Genomic DNA, 13,089 nt, shown 5'->3' with positions numbered 1-13,089 from the left:
TGCATCACTCAGTGGGCATGAAGCCTAAGGTGAGGGCATGATTAAACATGACACTTAGGTGAAGTGCCAGTTCATTTTGTAGTTCATGTAGTACACAGCCCGGGATGTCATCTGATCCCATGGATGCTGTATTCTTAGCTTTGGAGAGTGTGTTTTTTACCTGTGTGGCCATTATTACCAGAATTTGGCAATTGTCTAGTACTGAGATGGGCCATTTAGTGGGTGAGAGGGGGTGAAGTTGGCACTGAATCGATCTGCCAGGTTATTGGCAATATCCTTGGGATCAGTATATTTAATACCATTCTGTTGTAGCTCAGAGCAGATCTGAGCATTGCCATTTAGATTCTTGACATAGTTATAGAATGCCTTGTGGTTGTGTTTGGAATCTTTGGCAATTTTATTTTCGTAACTAGCTTTGGAGAATTTTATGGCGGATCTCAGCTTCTTACTGAGGCTGGTAAGGGAGTTATTTGCATCCTGGGATTTTCCTCTTTTCTGCAACAGTTTCTTCCTTTTGTTATAAAGTTTGTTTATGGCAGGAGACCACCAGATTGGATTCCTTTTTTTGGAGGGGAGGCATCTTGGTTCTATTTGGGATGGCACAATTCATGCATGAGTGGATGTGCTCATGCAGTGCCTTAATGTAAGACTCAGCAGTTTAACTTTCAGTTCCTGTCTGCATGGGTGCCATGAAGTTTGTAACTTCTGACTTGAACAGCATGAAGTTACCTTTGGAGAAGTTTTTTATGGAGGTTTCCTTACTGGGGGGTGGGGATGGGATGTGGATGTTAAGGGTGATTAGCTTATGGTCAGACCTGACCAATGAGGTGGTGACCATAGGTGTGGAGCATTGATTTCCCATACTGGTAATGACCAGATCTAGGATATTGGAGCTCCTGGTGGGACTATGGATTATTTGATCCAGGGCATTGGAATTTATGAATTCCAAGAAACGTTGGGCAAAGTTGTTGGTACACGAGTAGTTTTCCCAGTTAATGGCAGGGTAGTTGAAATCACTCAGTATTAGGGTGTTTGGTTGTATATTAATATTTCCCAGTATGTTTAGAAAGGTGTAGTGAGAATCTTGGGGCATGGTGGGGGATCTGTAGAAAGCTCCATTTTGAATTGTAGTCTTACCTGGTGTTAGATGCACCTGGAGAATTTCAGACACATTGTGTTGGGCAACTAACCTGGTGGTGTGAATATCCTTTGTGAATATGGACACTCCTCCACCTTTAGTGTTTCGATCCTGATTTGGTGGCTGAAAAGTGTGGTAAGAGTTGTAGCCTGGTATTGCAGGGGTGCTCTCTGGACCCTTTAACCAGGTCTCAGTTACTGCACAGATATCTGTGCTCTCCATTTTTAGGAGTGCCTTGAGAGAGAGCATTTTGAGGTTTAGACTTCTAGCATTGAGTAGCATTACCTTCAGATTTTGCATGCTTGTACCTGTTACGATGGTGGTTTTGTCCTTTAAACTTTGCCTAAAAAAGTCACTATAGGGGTGGCAAGAGCCGTAGACAGTAACCTGAATCCCAGGGGCAACAGATGCAGACCATCTCTGGCAAAGCATCATGGTCTGTCAATCATGTCCTCCCAGGCAGACAGATACTGGATCCCCTTTGAATGACACCAGAAGCTTAGCCAATTGTTGAAGTCAATCATTTTGTCCTTATATTGTGGTATCATTATGGGCGAAGGCAGGATGCTGCTCAGGGCTAGGGTCATACCTGCCTGGGCCACATGATCCAGAGATCTTCATTGTCTCTTTTCATGTAGTCCAGGGAGATACGTCTCGTCATTCACTCCAACATGGACAATGACAGAGTCATAGTTGTACTTGTGGAGTGACTTGAGTGCATGAGTTACGTGGCAGATCCTGGCATCCGACAGGCAGCTGACTGTAATTTTCTCCTTGCTCAGCCTGGTGAGTGGGACATCAGTGTGCCTGACTATAGGGTCACCTATGACTAAAGTGTTAGGTATATTGTCTTGCTTTAGGGGCTGTTGATGGGTGGCACACTGGTATTGTAAGCTGTATGACACTTTGGTTGTGATTGGTGTTTGTTTGCATTTCAGCTTCAGCGATCCTTCTTGCTTGGGCAGGTTACAGTTAAGGGCCTCTGCATATAGTGATTTAGTGTCACTATGTGTGGGTGTTGGTGGTGTGAGTTTAGAAGGGCTATGTGTTGCTTGAGGTGTAGTGTGGGTGTTAACCTTTTCTTCTTGACTCTCTAGCACAATCTTCTGTGGAGAGAGCTTTGCTTGCAGTTTGGCTATGTAAGTGCATCTCCCACAGGTTGTAGTGTTGGGTGGTAAGAGGAGATGGTTGTCTGTGTATATGAGGCAATTTCTGCATTGCCCCAGTATGCCCAGATTCACCAGGTGGACAGGAGAACTCAACGGAAGCTGACCCTTGGACATGCCTGGTTTGGTGCTGTTTTTGAAAAGTACAGGAGCTGTTTTCCCTTACCTTAGCAAGGTACTTTGCAATTCTAGGCTGTTTAGTGCCTATGATTAATTTCTCCTTATTAATAAGGAGAGATGAGTGCTTGCATCAGTTTAAGGCTTCCTAGTGCTTTCCAACAGGTATTAGAGCAACTGCTAGTCAGAGGGATGCATAAAGATAAGATGAAAAAAAGTGGTTTATCCTAAACACTGCAGTGTGCACTAGAAAAGTAGGTAACTTAAGTTTTACCTGTCTAAAAAGTTAAGTTTTAGTAGAGAGTCACTATTTTAAAACAGCAAGATAGATTGAAAGGGGGTGCTCACTTTTGTATTCCAATACTATGGAATGCAGCACAATGGCCAATACATTTAAATAGTTGAAGGGGAGTGATTTCATAAAATGATAATTTTGTGCTTACTCACACAAGCCAGTGAAAGCAGAGAGGAAATGAGATATATGGTAAAATTAACATAAGAGGCAGGGAACTAGAAATACAGTGGTATTTAAGAACACAACAGTGACAGGGTGGGGGTGTGTGGAAAAAATGCCCTTTCAGTTCCCTTCTGCATGGGTGTCATGATGTTAGTCACATCTGATATGTGTAGCATGACATTGGCTTTGGAGATGTGTCTTACGGAGGTGTCCTTACTGGGGTGTGGGGGAGGGATGTTGATGTTAAGGGTTATTAGCTCATGGGTATACGTGACCACCAATGGGGTGACCATAGGTGTGGAGCATTGATGTCCCATGTTGGTAATGACCAGGTTTATGATATTTGAGCCCCTGGAGGGACTATGAGTTACTTGATCCAGGGCACACACGTTGGTACACAAGTAGGTTTCCCAGTTAACTCATTCACTCCAGAGCAGCTCAGAAAAAGCTGTCTGTTTAATTCCACCATAGGAACAACAGTGCAGCCTAAACTCATTTTCAGAAAATCCAATTCTAATACCATACAAAAAAAAAAACAAATCTTCATAACTCTTTAACTATAAGAGCTAGACTAAAAATGTAAAAGCAAAAGTTGTTCAGCAGACACTGCTCTTTCCAACAGTATAAATATTGATAGTGTGTATCAAAGTCATTATTAAATATTTGGCAAGGAATGTTGATATTGTGCATATTATTTACCTCTTTGGAAAAGCAAAACAATATCTTGGTCATTGTTTCATGTAGACCCATACAATTTACATTTAATTTGTTTGTATGAATTTCAGCTTTAAAATGATATCTTAATCATTACTGTGTGATGCTCCTTTGCAGAGATATTCACAGAAATATGATTAATATAATATAATATTTGCCATAATTGATAAATAAACAAAGGATAATATCTCACCACCTGTAAAAGACAGATGCTACATATCAGCATAGAAGTTGTGCCTCTCAATGTCAGCTTCAAAATGATGCATCATTTGTGTCATGACCTTGCTCCCTTGCAAAGATATGGGCATAATAATGAGAAGTATTAGAAATATATAATATTCATAATCCTACAAGACTAAACAAACTGTGATATCTGTACATGTGCACAGTGCACAGACACAGTTCTTTTACAATGTTGTAAGGAATAACACTTTCTTCAAAATGAGGTATTACTTGGAACACCTTGCAAAGTTATTTACCAAAATAAGAAAAGAAATCATAATTTCCATAACCTAAGCCTAAAACAAACTTTGATATTTGCACATCTGTACAACACACTCACACTGTTCTTTTACAATGTTGGAACAATTAATACTGTCTTCAAAATGAGGTATTAATTAGCACATTCAGATGCTCCATTGTGAAGTTATTTACCAAAATATGAACAAAAATCATAATTTCCATAACCTTAAGTCCGAAGGAAACTTTGGTTTCTGTACATGTGTACAACATACAGGGGACAGTTCTTTTACCATGTTGTAACCATCAATACTACATTTAAAATCAGGTATTACTTAGCACATTCAGATGCTCCCTTGCAGTTATTTACCAAAATATGGAAAAAAAATCATAATTTCCATAACCTAAGTCTGAAACAAACTTTGATATCTGTACATGTGTGTAACATGCAGGGACAGTTCTTTTACCATGTTGGAACTATCAATACTGTCTTCAAAATGAGGTATTACTTAATACATTCTGAGTCTCTCTTGTGAAGTTATTTACCAAAATATGAAAAAAATCATAATTTCCATAACGTAAGTCTGAAACATACTTTGATATCTGTACATGTGTACAACATAGGGACAGGTCTTTTACCATGTTGGAACTATCAATACTGTCTCCAAAATTAGGTATTAATTAGCACATTCAGATGCTCCCTTGCAAAGTTCTTTACCAAAATATGACTAAAATCATAATTTCCGTAACCTTAAGTCTGAAACAAAAATATAACGACAATCACCCAGTGGACCAAACAAATTTTTAAATTAGATTTTATGAAGAAATATGTGGATCATTATTTTCGATTTATAGATGATTTAATTTTTGTATGTAATGGAGGTTTTGAAGGAATAGACCAATTTATACAAGACATGCATAATAATCCATATGATTTGTCGTTTGATGGACTGCAGAAAGGCAACAGGGTAATTTATCTAGATTTGGTGTTGGAAGGAAGAGTGGATGGAGGTATTTCTTCCAGTATCCACAGAAAATTTATAGATGGGAACCAATATTTTCATGCAACCAGTTGCCATCACCCACATGTGATTAAAGCATTACCTTATGGAGAGTTAGTTCGTATTTCTAGATTGTGTAATGAAGAAAAAGTAATAAAAGAAGAAATAGAATGAACTAAGGAAATGTTTTTGAGGAGAGGTTATGACCCTGAGATTTTACATCAGGCTCAGAATAGGGTCAATAAAGAATTAGAGGGTGGGGTTAGCACTCTAAAATATAAATATAAATCGGTAAGAAGACATAATATGGTTGGTTGCAACCAAAATGGAACTAATAGGGATAATTCAATATATTATGTATCAATATACAATACTAGTAGTGATGAAATAAAATCATTAATTGAGTATTATTGAAGATATCTGTTAGAGGACAATCAATTGAAAAAGATTTTACCTAATAAACCCCTTTTTTCTTATCAGAGGGGTAAAAGTTTAAAAGATATGGTGGTGCATGGAAGATTTTATTTACCGGTGGTTAGTATTCCAAACACTTTGAATGTAAAGGGGACATTGTGCTGTAATAAATGCAGTATTTGTGCTAATGTGGTTAAAACTTTTGATAACATCAATGGTATTAAATTTGAGGCCAAAGATGTTTTTACATGTAGAAGTAAAGGGGTGATTTATGCACTAAAATGCCCATGTGAATTGTTTTATATAGGGGAAACTAAGAGGGAGTTTCGTATCAGATTCACAGAACATGTCAGAGATGTTAAAAATAAAAAAGAGGACAAAATAATAGCTGCACATTTTAAAATGTTCCATGGAAGTGATGCAACAAAGTTGAAAGGAACAATTTTAGAAACTGCTAAGTGGTTTTATGAAGATGAGAACATACTAAAGCATAAACTATGAAACACTTGTGCCAAATGGCCTTAGTAATGATTTAAACTGGAAATGTTTGCTTTAATGTGGATTATTTATTGTAATTTTTTTAATTGGTGTAATTGATTCTTAATTGGAAGTTAATTGCAGAAGTTTTTTTATATAAATGTTTGAAGAGTGTTAAATATTGTTTGTTACTCCTGGAAGGTGGTTGCACCGAATCGCTAGAGAGTGGAAATAAAAGTTTTATACGTGCCTTTGTCTTTGTTTGGTCCACTGGATGATTGTCATTATATTTTTGTGGTGGTGAAGAAGTAGTGGTCGTATACACTTAAGTCTGAAACAAAGTTTGATATCTGTACATGTGTGCAACATGCAGGGACAGTTCTTTTACCATGTTGGAACTATTAATACTGTCTTCAAAATGAGGTATTACTTAGTACATTCTGAGTCTCTCTTGTGAAGTTATTTACCAAGATATGAAAAAAATCATAATTTCCATAACCTAAGTCCAAAACAAACTTTGATATCTGTACATGTGTACAACATACAGGGACAGTTCTTTTACCATGTTGGTAGTATCGATGATGTCTTCAAAATGAGGTATTATGTAGCATGTTCAGATGCTCCATTACAAAGTTATTTATCAAAATATGAAAAAAATCATAATTTCCATAACCCAAGTCCTAACAAAACTGGTATCTGTACATGTGTACAGCATTCAAAATCTAAACTCTATACATGCCTGATAAAAGCAGAATAAAAAAAGACGTATTGCAGGATGGTCACTGACATATTAGAGTGTACATGGTAGCCCTCTCCTGAAACAGTTCATTCTCAGCATCTTCACCAACTCCTTATTTGCCAAACTCAAAAAAATATATTTTACACAACACATTTCATAATAGAGTTTTACTTATCATATAGGTCCTGCTTGGTCATGGGTGTTTTCTATTCTTCTCACAAGCTGCATGTTACCAATCCTGCATAGCTCTCATCCCACCATTGTGGAGGTCAGTCAAGAACAATGCACTGCCCTCCTTAGTTAGGTGAACACCATCCCTTCTGAACACGTGAACATCTTCCGTGGTGATGCTGTCATGGCAGATTGTAGATCTACCAACCATATGCATCAAGCCATGCATGAACACATTCTGTAAATGTCTGGCCTTGTGAGCTGCCCATTGACTGTTTGCTGTTTTCCATATCTATCGAGGAATTATATCAGACCACACAAAATGACAATGTGACCACCACAACTGCAGGTGTTCAAAAATTGCTGTGATTTTAAACTGTAGCCTTCCGAGTGGTTGACTGATGACATCATTCCCTCCAATGTGCAGCACAAGAATGTCGGGTTCAGGGTAGATGGAACATTTCTCTTCCAACAACTGCAGTACTCCGCTCCAATGCATACCTCTTCTTGCAATCCAGTATACCTTCACACTGGAAGTGGGCAAGCTAAAGTTGTACTGGTTTTCAGTTTTGGAGGCATGGCTGGTAGCCCAGTGAATATAGGAATGACCACATACCCACACTGTCACTTGTCGTTCTCCTGCTCATGAAGCCATGATATTGTCAGAAGGTGGACACATCTGCACAAAAAAGAAAATGCAAACAGATTAGTACTGATGTCTGACAGATGTATTGGAAGACTACATATATATGTATATCATATACATTACCTGATTAGCCCATACAAATCCTCCATCTTAAGGAAGTAACACACGGACAGTATTCTTTGCATATGTACATAAGTGGTAATGACGCTGCATAAGTACATACCTACTACCCGTAAAAACACCAAATTACACACAATGACTGACAAGGGGGCACAGAAAAGGCACGTGTAAATGGAAAAAGCAGGGTAAGGACAGCCACTCCACTAAAATGGATACTTGCATCTCTATGTTAATCATAAAAATATAGATAAACACAAGGAAAGGAACTGTGCTTTCATCAATGAGCTAATGTTTGTACATGCACCAAGCAATAATGTTTAAGAAATGTCCAATTAAATAAAACAATTAAAATAACAGAAAGAGTTACACCATAATGAATTATTAAATCAATATATATACCAAGTGGGACCAAAATACAGCCACTGTTTTGAATAGCACAAAAGCTGGCCAGTCAGAAAGCCCCTCTAAATGAACTACAGACAAATTCTGCAAATTTATCACGCTATCTCCCAAGAGAGATCACTGATATATATATATATGTGCAAGTACATTATGTAATTATGTACATACATATATATCCATACACACACACACACACACACACACACACACACACACATATATATGTGTATGTGTGTGTGTGTGTGTGTGTGTGTGTGTGTGTGTGTGTGTGTGTGTGTGTGTGTGTGTGTGTGTGTGTGTGTGTGTGTGTTTGTGTGTATGGATATATATGTATGTACATAATTACATATATGTGTGTATGTGTGTTGTGTGTGTGTGTGTGTGTGTGTGTGTGTGTGTGTGTGTGTGTGTGTGTGTGTGTGTGTGTGTGTGTGTGTGTGTGTACATGAATAAAAAAATCAGGGGTTTCAGAGTGTAGGTAGTTGATGAAGAATTGGAGGGGGGGTGGCTTGCAATGACTCCAAGCAGAGAAAAAACACAATCTGGCTTGTGCATTCATCAATGTGATAACGACTTCTACTTATGTGAATAACAGTGACAGCTGCTGAGAGTTTTACCTGAAAAGTGCTAATGAGTCAGTACTATACTGTAACTGACTTATTGCTAATGTGATAATGACCTGCTTTTCATTGCTGCAAAGGTATGCATGCTCAGACACAGGTGGTAATGGCTGCAAATAACCTGTTGAGTAGGCATTCGTTATATTACCTTGTGCAGCTGTTATGTAACACAGACTCATTATCATATGTATGGAGAAGATCTGAGTAATTCAGTAAAATAGTATAACACTGAGCCCTTCCTCCCACCTAAATTCCACACACTACTGACAAAGCCAAGAAAAATTCCCAAAATGGTAGTCAGCAAGTAATAACTTTTAGCTCACTCAGACAACTACTGGGAGAAGACCAAGTAATTCAGTAAAAACATCCAGGCCCATCTAAAATTTGCAAAACAGTTCATCAAGTCTCCCAAAAACATGTTGGAAAATGCATTATGGTCTGATGAGACCAAGGTTGAACCTTTTGGCCACAATTCCAAAAGATACTTTTGGCGCAAAAACAACACTTCGCATCACCAAAAGAGCACCATCCCCACAGTGAAGCATGGGAAACATTTAGAAATTATTTATTGTGGTCTCATTTTTTTATATCACAAAAATCTGGCATTTTAACACTTTTTATATGCACTGTATATATATATATATATATATATATATATATATATATATATATATATACACACACACACAGGAATAAAAAAATCTGGGTGTTCAGAGGGTAGGTAGTTGAGGAAGAATGAAAGAAATGGACACCAGAGATGGAAAATTATGGTCAGTACATACCTTCTTTATCTGATGTTGTGTGAATATGCACAAGAACCAAATGAAGCATCTCCCCAGTGACCCCTTCCGCAATCTGTCCTACTATGTACAAGCACCAGAATGCAACATTTCCATTGACGAACCCTTCAGAAACCCTTCCAAGTATGCACAATAACCTAAATGAAACATTACTCTCAATGGCCCCCAATGGATTTTAGACCAGAAACAGACTGTCTACTCTGCTTGTATTGATGATCTGTATGTAGGCAATGAACGCAGGAACTTTACCAAGCAAATGGTATCGGATCACGATCAGAACTGTGGAAGATGGCAAAAAAATTGAGTGGTCTGTGTTAGGCACACTTAGGCAAATGATGCTTGACATTATGGCATGTACCAGAACTAACATGTGTAGTTTTGAGCACAGGAGCTTCCAAAAATGATGTCATATTCTGAGTGGTGGAAAAACTATGAACACAACCCCAGAACCCGAGGATGCTCATAACATCCCTGTATTCTTCCCTTATAAGCCAGACTGACCAACCTATCTACTGTTGACTTACTCATCTAAAATTTCTCATCTCTGAACCCACTCTTTCACTAACTTATCTTATCCATATTTCTTTATTTCTTTTTTTTCTACATACTACCATGCTTCCTCTCCTCACACTCCATACTAGTACTACATCTTTTAAACCTACTCATATCACTACTACACACTTTACCTAACAACCCCTCCATATATTTTCATTATCTTCCTCTATTATCTATATCAACACTTTTACTAACTTCTTTCCTGCAACTAATACTCTTTAGCAGCACATAAATGTACCTTCTTATTAACTATTCTAAGCCTATTAAAATTATACGTTACCTTCATTATGTACTCGTAAGTGACAGACTCCCTGTTAGTAAATGTATGAAATGTATAAATATGTTTTTTTTTTCTTCTATTTTGTTGTTTATGTTAACATTGTTTAAATTGTGTGGAGCTTTTCTCCCCGGGCCTCTACTGAAAATGGACATATATCCAGCTAGACTAGCCCGGTCAACGAATGTAAAATAAAAATAAATAAATAATAAATAAATAAGGCCCATTATTGAGTGCAGTGCCTCATTCATCATGTACCTTGCAAAGCACATGCAGCAGCTAGCGATACCACAGAGGTTCCTCACCAGGAAAATCCAGGGCTTCAAAAAACTACCATATACACATAAGCTAAAAGCCCTATCCCTCTATTCAGTTTCATATAGACTCCTCCACAAGTGTTTTGTGTGTATTCTAAAACATCTCTCATGATGATTTTGACAGTACTGCCCTAAATTTTGGTGCACAGCTCAGAAAACACAGTGTTAATTGGTATGAATTATACATGCATGTGTGACTTCCTCTATGACTGATTGACTCCAAAACTAAATGAAACATAAACTGCATGATCACATCACTTCTACACTGCTTTCCAATCTTTCAATTACTTACTTGCTTACTTATTTCTTTATCTGTCTTTGTTTAATGGGAAAGTCTAACTGTGATAAAACACGTTTTCAGGGAAGGCCTGGGAAGAAAAGCTCCACATTACACAGCAGTTTTGACTTACACATAAAGTACAGTTACATGATACAGTTAAATGATATTGGGTATCAGCCTTGTGCAATAGTCTTGTCAGCACTTATGAAATACCAAACATTATCCTATTAAACAGAAACTCCTGGGAGTGTTTAAAAATTTACTAACATTTACTTCTGCAAGACTCACACTTTCATTCCACAAAACCTCTCACCGATTTCACGGTTTTCGTCAAGAAGGGACTAGAGTAACGTAGTGTATCTTCTACTTCCTGCAGGTCTCACTGAACATTTCACAAACACAGAACTTGAAATATTATATAAGTAAAGCAAAAAATTGCAATATAGGTTGCACCTCTTATGGGGTGTAACATTTGTTTACTAGGAAATGTCAGACATTGATCCAGCAAACATTATGCCACAACCATGAGGAGAAATGCTACAGAAAGAGTGCCTGTAATGTGCTTGAGGAGGGCATAACATGAATGGAATCCCTTTTATTAAGTGGCATGTGATGGCAGAGAGGGTAATGGTGGATACTGGCAGCCACTTGCAATCAGCTGCCTCTATGCAAAGAATAAGCAGCTACATACTTAGGGCCAACTCTTACAGATAATATTTAGGAATGTAAAATCATGTATACATTGACAGCACAGAATCACATAATAGGGTATATCTGTAGCACAAATATAAACAAAATGCAAGAAAAAGCTTTTTTTCTGTAATTATTGTATGGCTTTTATGAATGTTTCAGTTTGCAACAAGTTTAGGATGGTGAATATTGCAGGCCCTTTCTCTATAAACTAAAGGCATATTTTAATCACAGATATGACCATTTGGCCATCCTAGCTTGCCACTTTGATACACAGGCTACATATTTTGCTTATCTAAAAGCTTATCATCTGTCCAATCACCTACATCTTGTTCTTATAAAGATGGCTATATGTTTATCTCGTGTATCCTTGAATTCATTCTTTTTTTATCCCACTACTGCCTTAGGAAGGTCATTAAAGTAATTTGCTACCCCTTCTGTAAAGTAATACTTCTTTGTACCTGCCCTAAGCCACTCATCCTGTATCCGCAGATTATGTCCTGTTGTTCTAACTGGAATTTTTGTATTTTGAATGGGATTTACATTTATTTGCTTCAATAAAACTTGTTTGATAGGCCTGCACAGTGATATTGCATTGTACCTGCCATTATATCATACCATAATGATGTATTACTGCAGCCATTGTCAAACTGTTTTTTTTTTTTTTATTTAAATGGCTGAATTCTGTGGCTGCCATTATATTAAACAATATTGGTACTCTGTAACAACAGCTATAGCTGAATCCCCTTTGTAATAAATTACTCAATTGCATAGTTGTCATATTAAACCATATTGATTAACTACAGGAGAAGCACCTCTATATTAAACAGTTCACTTTTCTGGTTATTCTACAATGCACCATACTGAAAGACTATAACAACAACAGCTCTTACTAAACTATTACTGTAATAAATGGCTTAGTTCCCTGTCTATAATTATAGTGCTCCATAGTACTACAGTATGACAGCTGCAAATTAATAATTTTTGAATGTATGGCTTATTTCTATTGATAGCTTTATATTATACCACGGTGAGTGAAAACTAAGGAATCTGATTGGATGAGGTCCCCTATTATCCATAGCTTACATGAAATAATAAATCATTCATGCTGTGATTCCAGTGATATATTTCATAAAATAAATGTAGGATTAATGCCATTTACTTGTAGTATCTGTCGATAATATATCACTAGTATTTGGTTTGCATCATCTTTGGTCATTGCTAGCATGGAAGTATACTGTCCTGTGTGCTGCTTAAATTAAATGCGGAGAGCTGCCAACAAGACAGAAGAACAGCTGGAGAAACAGGTTCTCTCCAAAAGTAATGAATACCTTCTCAGATGTATGCCAGAAGAACCTTTAATTAGTGAAGTCGAACTCCACAACAGCAAGCTTGGTCTTTGTATTTTTTTTTTCTGACGTTAAACACGTATAGCAAAGAAAAGAAAAAGCATATTTGGAGACCTCTCCCCTCCCAATTCCTATTTATCATTACACTTACCGCTTAGAGCTCCATCATTGTAGCTCACA

This window comes from Protopterus annectens, chromosome 10.part0 (assembly GCF_019279795.1).
Source record: "Protopterus annectens isolate FY-2018-M chromosome 10.part0, PAN1.0, whole genome shotgun sequence".
NCBI lineage: Eukaryota > Metazoa > Chordata > Ceratodontiformes > Protopteridae > Protopterus > Protopterus annectens.
The sequence above is the reverse complement of the archived record's forward strand: the minus strand, read 5'-3'. Positions refer to the sequence as shown.